Here is a 14,717-nt window from a genome sequence, read left to right as displayed (position 1 = left end):
CCTCTTCCAATTGTTGATGGATGAGCTATACGATGAAAACCAATAATAAATGAATAAATCATTACAAAGGTTAATAGACAAATAGTAAATAAACAAGTAACGAAGCAAAAACATGAATTAGAAAATAATCAAATGTATAAGTAAATAAATAAAAGAATAGTCCTACTTCTGAATATGCCCACCATATATCCTCCATCCCTTATGTGATTACGTCTCTTCAATGTAACAAGTCAAGGAGAGTTCACACTTTCGAAGAAACCTCTATCCCTCCCAATAAATAAATCGCAGGCTTCCCAAGCATAGCTCCGCCCCTCAGAACCTTGGGTTTGTTCTCACAATGTCGGCAATGACGTCATTGACTGCGAAACACCTGTATTTCTTTCCGTTTTCCACGCGAATTTGAGCGAATTCATTTCCTGTCTTCGAGTCCCATATTGTGTGTGACCATGTACCCCGTCGCAATTATCATTATCTCCGTTTACTCTCATGGCCCTAGGAAGCGGGGGTGCTGTGTGTAGTATTCTCCAATGGCAGCACCCCCCTGGGATTCTAGTAGGTGTGAGATATTGATAAATGCAACACAAAAGTGCCCCCCCCCCTTTCTCGGGACCAAAATGACCTTCATTTTTTTAGTGAAAGTTTTTTCTTTTTTTTTTTGCTTGTCAAATTTACATCAGCACCCCTCCCCCCCCCTCAGTTAAAATATCGTTCCAAATTGCAGGTTGAGGGCGTGCTGGGAGAAGGTAGATGGTTTCATTGCCAATATCACGTATTCATAAGCATAAGTTAATATAATTTCGCGAAATGGAAGTTATTCAGATCTGGTAGCTTAAAATATCGCTTGGAAAAATCAGACGAAACTCCTCATGAAGCACTAGATACGATCTAAGGAAGATGTGAATATAGCTGTACTTCAATACATATATTTACTACATTATACAATGATATGTAGAAGAAAAAAATGAATATTGATTGAATTTTCAATTCGAAAGATTTCAAATCAATAATTTTCTCGATCTCTTTTTGGACTGGACACAAATCTTAGTGATAGGGAATGTAAGCTTGTCAAACGAGATTTGGGGAGTTGATATCATAATCTCTTGGATTTTGTAAACAGATTTTTTTTGTTCATATACATACTTTGATTTCTTTTATTTGGTTTTACATTGCAGTGGCGTACAGATGGGAGGACTAGGGGCGCTTGCACCCCTTCCCCCTCAAAAAAGGTTGACCTAGAAAAAAAAGAGAAAGGGAAAAAAGAGGAAATAAAGAAGGATGAAATATTTTGTGAATATTAAGTCAAGATCTATCGCAGAATTAGATATATATATATATATATATATATAATATAAAATTGCTCACTCGCAACTAGATTTTCATTTTTTCCTGATATGCCTGGCCCATATCTAGCCCCCACAAAAATGGATCTCACTTTCTCTGTTTGTATAAGCTATTTTTACTCAAACAATACCGCCATGATTTTTATACTGAGACTGCAGATAATGTGGTTTTTGGTCACGCGATTACCTTCTGTTAACTCCTCTCCTTCCAATCAACTGTGCCGCTTACGCTTGCCGCCCAAATCAACCACCTTGGCCTTAGTTTAAAAAAAAAAAGTTTATAACACCACATATGCATTGCTTGTGGTATATCACAGTTTGAACGAGGTTAAAGGGAATTTCACAACCATTATGCTGGTATCAAATTCATCATACAGGGCAATAACTACATGAGAAATATGATTTTCAAATTAATATCACTTCTCCTTTGAATTTTGTTCGCACTTGCAAATGTTCCAATTAGAACGCAAGCTCATGACAACGAATTATTCTATTTTGAAGATTTGGTGGCTCCTCCCCTCCCCTTCAAAAATCAATCATACAATCCTAGTTGCTCATAATTACATCATCCTAAATATCACAATACCCTCTCCAACTATCAATTTGTTAAATCAAAGGAAAAGTTTCCTGTAATTGTCATGAGAATACAGCGTTTGTTTAGTAAGCAATGTATTTCCTTTTATTCAGCATCTCTTATTACCGCTGTCTGAGATGTATGGAGTTATCTACTACCATTTGCTCCTGGAAAATTGATTTCAAAATCTGGACATCGGAATAGAATTATGAAGTCACGTGAATCATGGTCGTCGAAGAATAATGCACTTTACGTCGCACCACTGACTTCCACTGCCTTAAATGACCTTCTCATTCCGACCGTTTGGTGCAATACAATAATTGATGAAGCTTTTAACTAATAATACGGGATTAAACTGATATCAATTCACAGCGTACAGTAATTAGAAACGCATTGGCTATCTTCGTCATAGCAAATTAAACGTCATCCCTGACATAAAATTCTGATATATTTTTACCATAAATGAATTGGTATCTGTCGACGAGCCAATGGAGTTGTCTTAAAGAGACTTCAGTGGATTCAGAACCAACAAATTCTGACTGAAACACGTGACAGAGAAAGAATGTTCGGGCGTTTTTTTTTTCTTTACTTTATATGTTTTGATTTGTTTATAGAGCCCATGAAGAAGGCATAGAGTCGAAAGATTAGTTGAAAAAAATATGGATTTTCAGCAGCATCCTAAAACGTTTTTCGTATAAGAATATTTCACTTTTGCTAGTTTCTTTTAATCTCCAAAAATTGATATGAATAAGCAAATTCATACCAAAATTGTAGATTTTAAAAAGAGCATAGCTCTCAAGAATGAAAGGTAAAGTCACACTCGATTTTATTTCTACGGCACTTTCTAAACCATTTGTGATTATTTTATTCCATAATTTCATACTTTTTCTATTTTTCTATATTATATATGTATATATATGTGTGTGTGGTGTGTGTGTATGTGTGTGAGGGAGGGCGTGTGTGTGACTGCTGGATTTGATGTTTTTATTATGTGATCTAGCCGGCGTTCATAAACAAGGCATTGTGTCTAGAAAAAAAAGTAGGATTCATTTTCAATGACAAGATAAAATGGTCAACATTTCTACAATGTAAAATAATCTCACAAGAAAATAAAGTGGGAGGGTTTATTTTTAATAAATCATTGACAGAGACCTAGATCTCACCTCCAGGATCCGCCATTATGAGAACAAAACCTCCTTTGAGTTTTACTCTATGTCATATCTTGACATAATAGGCAGTAGACAGGGAATAGAGAGACTGAAATAGAAATAGATCACTCGCATGATAAGCAATTTGCTCGATGGATATATTTGGACAGCAATTGTTTCCGTCAAAAATCGTCGTAATATTTTCATATCTCTGACATTCAGACGTCCTTTCTCCTTCTTTCAGCGTCCCATGATAGTTTAGACAAGGAGATTTCCATCTCGACGGATGGAATCAAAGATGACATTTAGATATCAATATCTTTCCTCGCTTTCTATACTTAAGGGATGGCGTCGTTGAACTGGAATTCTACAAAAAAAACATCATAATTTTCCCTGTTATTATGATTTCGGTATTTTCTCTCTTATTTTACACTGATTATTGATAAAGTAATAAACAAAAATCAACAAAAAAGTGAGAAAAAATGCGATGAAATACTAATATCAATGAGAATGAAATTATAATATAATTTTTTACACAAGTAGTGCATTGCATATCAATCGTATATTGATTGTTTGATGTTTTAATGCTTACATGCCCCATCCGAGTCAACATGTTATTTTCAACCCTAACACACTGACGTAGGCCTATACATTTGTAATTAATCTAAGAAAACTTTATAATAGCTTACATCGTATATCTTTAGGATTTTATAAGCTTTTATTTACAAAACTTAACACCTTTACTGTATTTTCTGATACCACCACCCTCCCCTACACAGTAAAAAAAAATACAACGCTGTTTACTACATGAACCTTACAGTAATTGTTTAAACGGTTAAACAAATACTGTAAGGTTCATATAGTAAACAGCGTTGTATAAAATCTTAAACAGTGTTTTTACTGTGTAACGAATGGATACATCTCAAATCAAACTTATTTCAATTAGTATAAATATCAAGACATATACTAGAAACAAAGGCAAACCAAAATTGAATTTTACTGATTCCTTAATAATATAAACACAATCTGGGAATAAACAACGCGAAAAAGTGAATGCAATTAAATCTATAATGAGTTCATACAAATTGAATAAATACATGAATTGCTTTAAATTAGATATCAAAATAATGATTATGATTAACAGTGTTTGTATAGCGCCATTTATCTGTTAACAAATTACAAATTCAAATAGACCTATAGATTCGAAAAGTAAACAAAAGAACGAGAAATGAATCAATCAATGAAGTACAAACTTAAATCGATTAATAAATGAATAAATTACAAACAGTACAATGAAAAGAAAGAGCCCTCAATTCAAAATATGTAAGTTTTAGCTGCTTTTCAGTTTGAGATTTGGTGGAAACATTAATGTCAGCCGTTTAATTCAGTGTTGATAACCCACTTATCGGTATTATCGGTAGAGTAACAATTTCGAGCCTAATTTCTCTCAACACTTCGGTAAAGTGTTCGGCAGGAAGCCCCAGAAGATCATAAAAACTCAAAAAATGCATGGATACTTGTAGGATCCAGTGGCGTACCTGGGATTTTACACAGAGGGGGCAAACCGGTCGAAAAATTTGACAAGGAAAAAAAAAAGGTCTTCAATCAAAAAGCTCCTCAATCGTACCAGAAAAAAATTGACAAGCAAAAGAAAAAAAAAGCAAAAGGTACGTCTTCAATCAAAACGCTCTTCAATCGTACCCCAAAAAATATGACGACAAGCAAAAAAAAATAAATAGGTATTCAAGTTCGTCGAGGGGGGGGGGGAAATACGTTTTCAAGCTCGTCAGGGGGGCAGGGATATGCCTTTTGTATGGGTTGTGACTCGTCAGGGGGGCAGACTGCCCCCTCTACCCCCCCCCCCCTCCCGTAGGTACGCTAGTGGTAGGATCTAAAGGGGAGAGAGATACACACATAAAATGCGCTGAAAAAAGAATGGAGGGGAGAAAGATTGCGAGGACTTACAGAGAAAGAGAGAGAGTTTATCATCTTCTAATTGCCATGGTAACTAGAGAACATAATCCTGCTTGACATTCTTTTATCGAATACAGACCGTATCCCGTATCTTTGAGCTCCTTTAGCGTGTAAAGAGATTTTAGAGCAACATATTTTATTTGCTAATTCGGAACTACTTTTCATAGGCAAATGTAAATCTATACCCTGTATTTTTATGTTTTATTTTATTTCAGCTGCGTATGAAATTTAAAGACAAAGTGTGGCAATATGTTACTTGTAGAATGTGGATTTAATGGTTTTTAAAGGGCATTATCGGGCTCAGCAGAATTCTTTTAATTTTTAAACCATGTTGTTATTTATATCTTTTAAAAGGAATCCCAAGTAAATTGTCCATTTTTCTTTATCCCATACGCTCACATCAACAATATTTTAGGGTTTGCCTCACCCTGAACAGATGTCAAGTCAAATGTGATACTTGCCCCTAAATGTAGCTAATAATTAACAATATTGAACAAAATTTAAGTTCAGTGTTAATAAATCTAATGTTATTTTACTAGTGCAATGTTATTTCATTTACACATAATTTACTTAAAATAGAAAATCGTCTATGCCTCTATCTGTTCCACTACAACAAATGCCCAGGTGAGAGTTATGTAATGTCATTGCAACAGCTAAATTGTCACAAAGCTTCCAAGTATTCTTAATATTATTGTAATGATTAATGATTTCATGTTTTTCCTTGGCTTTCATTATTACTTAACTAACGTTATTAGGTACAAAATTGAGATATCAAAGTTAATAAAAAACACTTGAACTCGTTAAGCCTGCAAAGTGCAAACTGAATCATGGAAAAGGTCAGGCTATGAAAGATAAAAACAAAACATTATCGTGCAATACAGGATTATAATATAAGCATCTATTTAATGATTTGTGTTTTGATCATGTTTTCTTCAAAATAACCTCTAATGTATTTGGATAAGCAGTATTATTACTGCAAGGCAACATTTTATCGAGAATATATACACGCAATTTAGATTCATAATCGTACTGATTTATGCTGAATAGCAAAGAAATGCTGCTTTTTCATTCATTTTACATACAAATTATCGTAGAGTGGCTTTCTCCGTGTATGATATTGTGTAAAAGAGAGGATTTAGACAGACGTATAGCTTGATATATATTCCCGGAGCAGGCCAATACATCAAACTATGTATTAAGGCGTGTTAGCCCCGCACGCAAAACCATTTCCCCACTTTGGCATTGTGAATTAGAACGTAATGAAGTTGTAGATTGCAGCTAAACTTTGCAACGGAATTGGTTTTTACCTCGAGGCGAACTTAGCACTATCTTGGAATATCACCCGATATGAGATAGCATAATAGTACTGACAGGGAGGGGAGGGGGGGCGGGGGGGGAGGTATGGAGTATAAATATGAAGAGATGGATGAGGTGAACGGAGACATTTTTCTGTCTATTCTGTGATTGGTAGACCATTTTATTATAGGCCTATTCGTGGTTTGATCAAACCAACGAAAACCAAGTTTAAAACGACTGAAATTACGTTTAACAGTTTAAAATGAAAAAAAAAATTCAGCGTCATTTTTTGTTGTTGCTCTTGTCTATGTTTTATAGTAGTTCATTTATAATTTTCTCATTTGAAGCCAATCTTTTGCAGACACAAAATCCATACGGACCTATGGTTTCTTTGGAATGCGAGACTCTTAACGAGCTGGTAAGAGAAGTCAACCGATACTATCGAATAGATCATCTTGGAATGCATGGAATACTTAGATACGAGAAACGAATAGGGAGGATATTCGACGCAATCATAATCTGACGGAGCATTCCACGTTTTTTGTCAAGGCGCCCGAACATCACATTACACATTTATTAAGTTCCCATCTCTTCAATAATTCGCTAGAAGCGAATGATACTTGTGTTTTACAATCCATCAAGGGGCCTTTATACAAGTGAGCGACATTATGATATGTCAGTGCGAGGAAAGTGGAAGATACATCAAAATCAGAATTCTAAGAGCATTCAGTATTTTGTTCTCTCTTATAATACTCCTTCTCTATCCATTTCTATATTTTATTTCTCCTTCTTGTCGTCTCCCTTTGCCTCTGTACATCGCTCTCTCATGCTTATCCAGAAGTCCCGGATGTTGCTTACGCACAAACTGAGGAAGGTGGTCTGAATCTTTTAGCCTATGGAACCTGACAGGCCTGATTAGGGAGAGGGTATGAAATGCACCTATGAAAGTTGCATTTGTGCTAGGCTTGTCTCTAGACCCACTTGTTGATTGAAATTTTTAATCAGGGAGAATTGGGGCGGATGAGTGTGTAGAAGATAGATAGACTGTGGGAAATGGTTGGAGAGACAAAATATAAAAGGTAGAGCGGAAAGGCAGAGATAAAAACATGGCTAGTAAAAGAAGAGGTTATACATTATATTGCAGGAGGGCGAGAGGGTAGAGGAAAGGGATGAGGTTTTACAGAAAGAAGAAGTAAGTTAAGATAAATATAATCAATGGAACTAGAAAGGAAAGAACAGAAGGAGAAATGGATAGGGGGAGTTAGATGATAAAAATGACATTGATTTGTTGGCAAAATTTACAACCATGATTCAATATGAATTATGAATTTTCTCTTTTTTTAATCAAACTTCGTAAGATTCTAAATAACGGAAGGCTAAAGTCATAAAAAACAGGGGAAGGGGGGGGGGGGGTAAATAATTAAAAATTCAAATGACAGTGGCATCTCTATTAAAACTTTTCATATGATTAATTCTATTATAAAAGGAAACAAAAGCGATTATAAACATATACAGGTATACAGTGAATTTCAATTATTTTATCTTAAACTGCCCCTCTGTCGTGTATATGAAATAAAACAGCATTCCATATAAATGTGGGCTAAATTCCTTTTAATATCGCAGTCACAACGACGAAATTAATTTCCAGATCGTCCGATAACTACCATGTAATTGTCACGAGGTACTACTGATATTTTCCATTGGTATGACTGTGGTGTTATGCTACATGCAGTCACAAAAAACGACTCCAAACAGACCGATAATTTGCTATTCAAAATAACGCGATAGCTTTGATCGGTCTGGCGTTGGTTTCGCCGATGTGACTGTAGTATTAGAGAGTTTTCGCACCACGATGCAGAGCGCTTTCAAGAACACAGAAATGTATAAGCAGCTTCCCTCCATGACATAGAGCATCCAAGAAGTCTTTGTCGAAAATTGGTGGATAAAAAAGAGCAGTTTCATACTTTACTCTGAACTGAATAGACGACATATTTACAATGTTTCGTCAGCTCCAAAACTTAGGGCGAAATTGCTGTTAGGGTTCACCAATTTTCGACAATGACCTCCCAGCTGTTAATTGTCATACAACGGGCAATTTCATATACTGTGTCCTTGAATTCGTTCTGCATCGCGGTGCGTACCCTCCCTTCTGGCGAGTCCCAATCTCATGAACGCGCTCCCCAACCCTACAGGTAATTCAAATTACCTTCGCTCCGCCCCTTGGAATCTTGGGTATGTTCTCACAATACCGGAAATGACGTTCTACGAAACACCTGTATGTTTTTCCGTTTTTCAGGCAACACTGAAGGAATTCATTTCCCGTACTCGGGTTCAGTTCGGTGTCCGACAATGTTCCTCATATCATAAAGAATTATTTTCTCCTTCATCTTTTCTTTTTTCTTGCTTTGTTTTCCTTGTCCCCCCCTTCGTTACTTAATGTGTCTCAATAAAATTGTGCAATGAAGCAGGTGTGCTGCTATGTCAGTATTTTCCTTATTAAGGCTCCATGAATCCCCCTGTAACCTGACTATGATTTAGCATGAAAAACAACACGTAAACAAGATTGCTTTTTAAAATACATTGAAAAAGGGATGAGCACAAAACAATATTCTGAACGGAATTGTTGTATGGAGTATAATTTATTTTGCCTCACACCCTCATTCTGTCTCTGTGACACACACATGTCGTGTATTTAATTGTCTGTTTAAAGCTCTGTGCGACGCTTAGTCAGATAGTGCAAACTGCGCCTGGGGGTAAGTACCAGTCGCGATATACTGCTGACTACAACGCCATTAGGTATTAATGCAGTGAGAAGATGGTGCTGTAAAAGAGGATGCAACACGCCTTAATGCTTATGATACTGGTTTAGCTGCCAAGGACTGCCTCAATGACATAAAATCTCTTTTCACCTCTCCTTCTACCCCCACCCCTTCCCTTTCACTCTCTCGCTCTTTTCCCCCTCTCTGTTTACGGTTGCCTACTAGTATCTGTCACTCTGTCTTTCTCTGTCTCTCTTTCTCTCACTCAAACACACACACACACACGCACGTCATTGGTTGTAAGTGTCAATTTTATTAGAAACCACCTTTTTCTAATTTATAACATGACAATCCTGTTAACAAATGCAAAAATATACCTTTTTATTAAAAAAATCCATCCAAATTTTGTGAAAATACTGGACAGGTGATGATAATCAAAATTATCAGATTGACAAAGATAAAACCATATAACATTACTTTATGTTTGTCACACCTTAACTTCAAAGGGATGGTGTTAAAAATGTAACATAATAAAGCAAGTGTTAAGACATTTTTTGATCGATACCGTACAGTAAATATCACCAACTGCGGTGTCAATGAACACTTCGAAGTGCTGGATAGTTACTTTTAAAACTGTATTAGGGAAAAGTTTCAAGATGTGCGATATTCTGTTGACACTGGACATGTTCGATTTAATAACTGTGATGTTAAATCTAACACAATCATGCACGACGTTTGTAGTCTCAACTGTTTTACTTGACTATGCGATGTAATCATTACATGCACTTTAATTTGTTTCCTGTGATGAGAAAAAACAGGTGATTCTCTTTCTCCAAATTTATCAAAATGAATCATGTCTTCCATCCTCATAAAATCATCATGATGACCATCTATCACTGACACTAAGTGTTCGAGGGATACAGAGGACCATTCCAACATAAGAGGTATTTTGGTTGACTGGTCTAAGCAGCCTGAGTATGAATAAATGAATGAATGATTGAATCTTTATTTCGTTTCAAATCCGATATAAAACAACAACAACAAAAACAGTAAATCAATGTGATACAAGCAAATAGCAAAGAACAAAAATTAAATAATTACAGGATAATATACATAATATTAATAAAAGTCCGTGGTTCTATTCCCGGTCACGGCGCCTATATGCCTTTGAATTGAATTGAATTCATTTTCATACTTCACAAGATAACAAAATAATAACATAATACAAGAAATACATTTGGTTACATAGAAAATACAAAGATAATGGCAGTAAATAAAGTGAAATATGAAGGAACCTGCATGAAAAGCAGAGCTTGTAATGTCTGCAGGTTCCTTAAAGTAATTATGAAGTTCGTAAGGAGATCGGACACTAAAGAAAAATTAGACTACAAAGGAAAAGTCAAATATTAGCGCAAAATCACGGGGTAAAGAATTAGAGGAAAAGTGGACAATGTGAAATATAGGAGGGGGATGAGCGAAGAATGAAAAAAATATATATACCACATTATACCTTTAAAAGGTACAAATCAAATACATTACATATATTCAGCCAGTGCGTCTCAACGGTGTAAAGCATGTAAGCAATTATGCTAATTGATCCTACATTAATCTTTTAAAATACTATAAATGATAAACAATAATATACAATCAAATAGCGCTCAATACACATTGCATCTAACTAGTTTTAATCAGATAGATAGAGACAGAAAACCATTGGGCGACATACTTATAGGAGACAGTAGTAAAAACTGAGATAAAATAATAAGACGATTGGCACAAATGTGTGCAAGTATTAAAAACATACTAAGGTTTCAATTTTCAAACTTCAACATTCATGACTACAGATGATTTGATTACATGGTATCTGAACACTGTGGCCCGTATTCTGAAGTTGGGTTTAACTTAAAATCAGGTTTAAAGTTGTGGTTTAAGTATGGATAGCCAACTGTTACATAAATCACTCATGGTACAGATATCACATTTCAGCTCATTTGGCTCTCAAATCATTCATGATTGTCTAGGAAGTATAAATAGATGATTGTCTTCACCATCGATGAATCAGGAAAGAGCACAGTAAACATAAGGAACATACAACTTAATAAAAATTTTGATACTTTTGGCTTTCCATACTTAAACCACAACTTTAAACCCAAGTTTAAGTTAAACCCGACTTCAGAATACAGGCCTCTGACTTTAATAAGAGATTTGAGGCAATTATATCCGAATCAGCTAGGCTCAGCTAGGCTTATGATACGATCTTCGGTAGATATTAACATAATGTACCAGGAGAAAGACTTTACTAATAACCGTAGCATACCTGCAAAAATTAATTGATGATGTGTACGTATTGTCAAGGGTATCAACGACCATCTTATGGACACCCAATATTTTTTCAGTGGCGAATCGCCATTTGGTCTATTCCCACTTGGTCTACGTGTGTCATTCCACCGTTCTGCAAAACAAGGGAGCCATGTCGACTTGACATCAATTGGCTTCCATCATTACGGATACTATTCTACCCCATAACGCTGAGCGCCCTATTCAACATTTGTTATTATTATTATCATTATTATCATTATTATTATTTGGTGTTTCTCTTGATTTCAGTCTTTCCTTCATATTACTACTTCGTCTAATGACTGTCTTGTCCAGGTACAATATTAACCACTCTGTATGATAGCTAGTCTTCTCCTGATCTAGCGTCACTGCATCATTATATTTCGACTGATATAATAGACAATTCATATTCATAGGTCGAAATGGGGGTAAACTAATTACAAAAAGTTTCAGTGGGGTTATAACCCAAGAGGGTTAATGGTTGGATGGATGTACGCCTCTGATATTTTACACTGCAAAAACTCTGGTGTTGATTTAACACCAGCCCGGAATCTATATAAAACAATTATGTCCACCAGAGAAGTGTTAAACAACAGAGTTTAGTTTTGGTCTTACACCAGATATGTGTTTATACAATACCTATTAGTATTAAAACAGCATCGGTTTGATTCCAAACCGGTGTTATTTCAATGCTTGTCTGGTGTGGACATATAAAGATTCCGAGCTGATGTTAAATCAACACCGGAGTTTTTGCAGTGTATGAATTTCATGATTTTAAAGTGAAACGTTAGTCCCGGTAGTTACATTTAATAAGTTTAAGTCAGCATTAACATTTTTCATAACCCCTAATATGTTCCCTCTCACAACCATGCACCGACTTATCAGCCCTACGTATTTTACTTGAAACGAGATGGAATCCTTGCATTACAGAAGTCACCAGGGACTGTCAGCTTCTGCCCAATCAGTTTTGGAGTCAGGTGCACAATGTTCCCGGTGTACTGGCGCGGAAAGTACAAAGGACGCAGACGACACAGAGAATGAGAGAAGAGATTCAATGCTTCAGACAGGATGAAGTAAAAGAAGGAAAGCAGCCTAATTATGGTCGGACCCCAAACCATGTCAGGAAATTGGGTTTTCAGTGCTTCAAGCTTCCGAAGCATACTTTGAATTTTTAACGCATCATCATTCTCTGGTTTTCTCATTCCATCTCTCTTTTTGTCGGTCTGTCCGTCTCCATCTATCTCCACCCTTCTCTCTCTCTCTCAACATCGAAAAACCAACTTGCTTGGAGGGTTCGGATATAGGCGTTCATGTTTTCATTAAAAAACGGAAATTAGCGGATATCTTTCAGAACATGGCTATCAACAATAATCGATTTTTGTTAGTTTAGATTTTTTAATGCTGTAAAACGTGTATTATTTGACGCAACATTGAAAAAAATTCGAATTGTTTGAAAAAAAAATTATGGCATACCAGAACATTTTTAGAAATAAGATATCCATATTCATCATCATTAAAATATTTGCCATTTGCGCCTAAATATAATTATTTAAATTATGTATTGGAGATTGGTAATCATTGCATATTGTCTTTTACGAGTGAAAACATCAAACTTCATTAATGCTCCCCAAAGTTCACAACTATCCAAAGTTGGAGAAAGCCTTAACTTTAAACATAACTTTAAAAATCCTGCGACTACATGGGATATGATCCCTTTTGGATAAAGCTTGTCGGTAGTTGGAAATTACAAGCTTATGTTATATACTAAAGAAATTCTACAATTTCATTGCGAAAAAAAAATCAAATCTGACATAGATTTACATCGTTACTAAAAAAACGAGTTCAGGAATCGTATAAATATAGATCAGACACTGACAACTGGCTTCAGATTTCACTTTGATTACCCTACTTTTCAATTTATAGTTCAATAAATTAAGAAGCTAATATTTTCTGATGAAAATACTCCGCGAAGTCCGCTTTTTCAGAATGGACTTTACCCTTGCCCTTTCGGCATGAATGGAATCCCCCGTACAACGTCAGTAGCTGGGTAAAATCCCAATAATTAGATCCTAATAGAAAGTAGGGAAAATGGGATATTTCACTCTATGCAGATTTCCCAAGACACTCATGAGTACTTTAGTGATCCGGAAAGGGCTGCATTGCCAATGAAGTGGAGTTGATAGACAGTGTATATGGCGAATATACAGGAGTGGGTGGGGTTGTCGGGGGGGGGGGGTGGCAGGTGTTTGATGGGTGGGGTGGGGTTGAGGAGGCCAAAGGCTACATTGCCAATGAAAAGGGGGATTGATGGACAGTGTATATGGCGAAGATACAGGAGTGGGAGGGGTGGTCGGGGTGTGAGGGATGGGGTGGCAGGTGTTTGAGGGGTGGGTACACTGTTAGAAAAACAGAAAATTTTACAGAAGAGAAATAAAAAAACAGATTTTACAGTAAGAAGTAACCAAATCATTCTGTAGATTGTTAAAACAGGAAAGATTTTATAAATTTCTATAAAATTCTACAGAACAGGTTTGTTTTATTAAAAGGGGAAAAATAGTTTTATTACAATGAACTTATAAATAAAAGGTTACATAAGAAAATATCTATTTTCTGTAATTTTACACAAAGGCATGTAATATTACATAGTGCGGTAAGATAACAGGTGTTCTCGAGATTCTGCTGCTGCAGGAATTTTTGTTTTTTTTTTAAGTTGAAATGTTATAACAGTGTAGGTTTTAGGAGGCCAAAGTCTACATTGCCAATGAAGTGAAGTTGATAGACAGTGTATATGACAGGGATGCCGGGAAGTGGGGGGGGGGGGGGGGGGTCAGTGGTGTGATGTATGGGTGGCAGGAGGGAGGGGAGGTGGGGATGACCAAAGTGGTGGCATTGCCAATAAAGTGGAGTTGATATAGATGTGGCGGGGATACCGATGGTTGGGGTAGCAGCGGTTGGAGAGTTGGGTGGGTGGGAGGGGAGGGGAGGAGGCCAAAGGAGTTGCATTGCCAATGAAGTTGATAGACAGTCATGGTATGTGGCGGGGATGCTGGTGGGTGGGTAGCACAGGCCTGGAGCACAGGTCTATCATTCAGTAAACCATACGAAATTTTACAAACAGCTTTGTGGACAGGCATACCAAGATCTTAGTAAATTATCTCATTATAGTACATGATCAACATAAATGGCGAACCGTTTTCACCGAACGTAAAATTTACCCCCCCCCCTCCAACGAAGTGTAAACTTTCATCGTTTAAGTAGAAACTACTAGTAAAATGTGCCTTTTGCAACG

The sequence above is a fragment of the Lytechinus variegatus genome, chromosome 2, assembly GCF_018143015.1.
Source record: "Lytechinus variegatus isolate NC3 chromosome 2, Lvar_3.0, whole genome shotgun sequence".
In the NCBI taxonomy this organism is placed as follows: domain Eukaryota; kingdom Metazoa; phylum Echinodermata; class Echinoidea; order Temnopleuroida; family Toxopneustidae; genus Lytechinus; species Lytechinus variegatus.
This window is presented reverse-complemented; position numbering follows the sequence as displayed.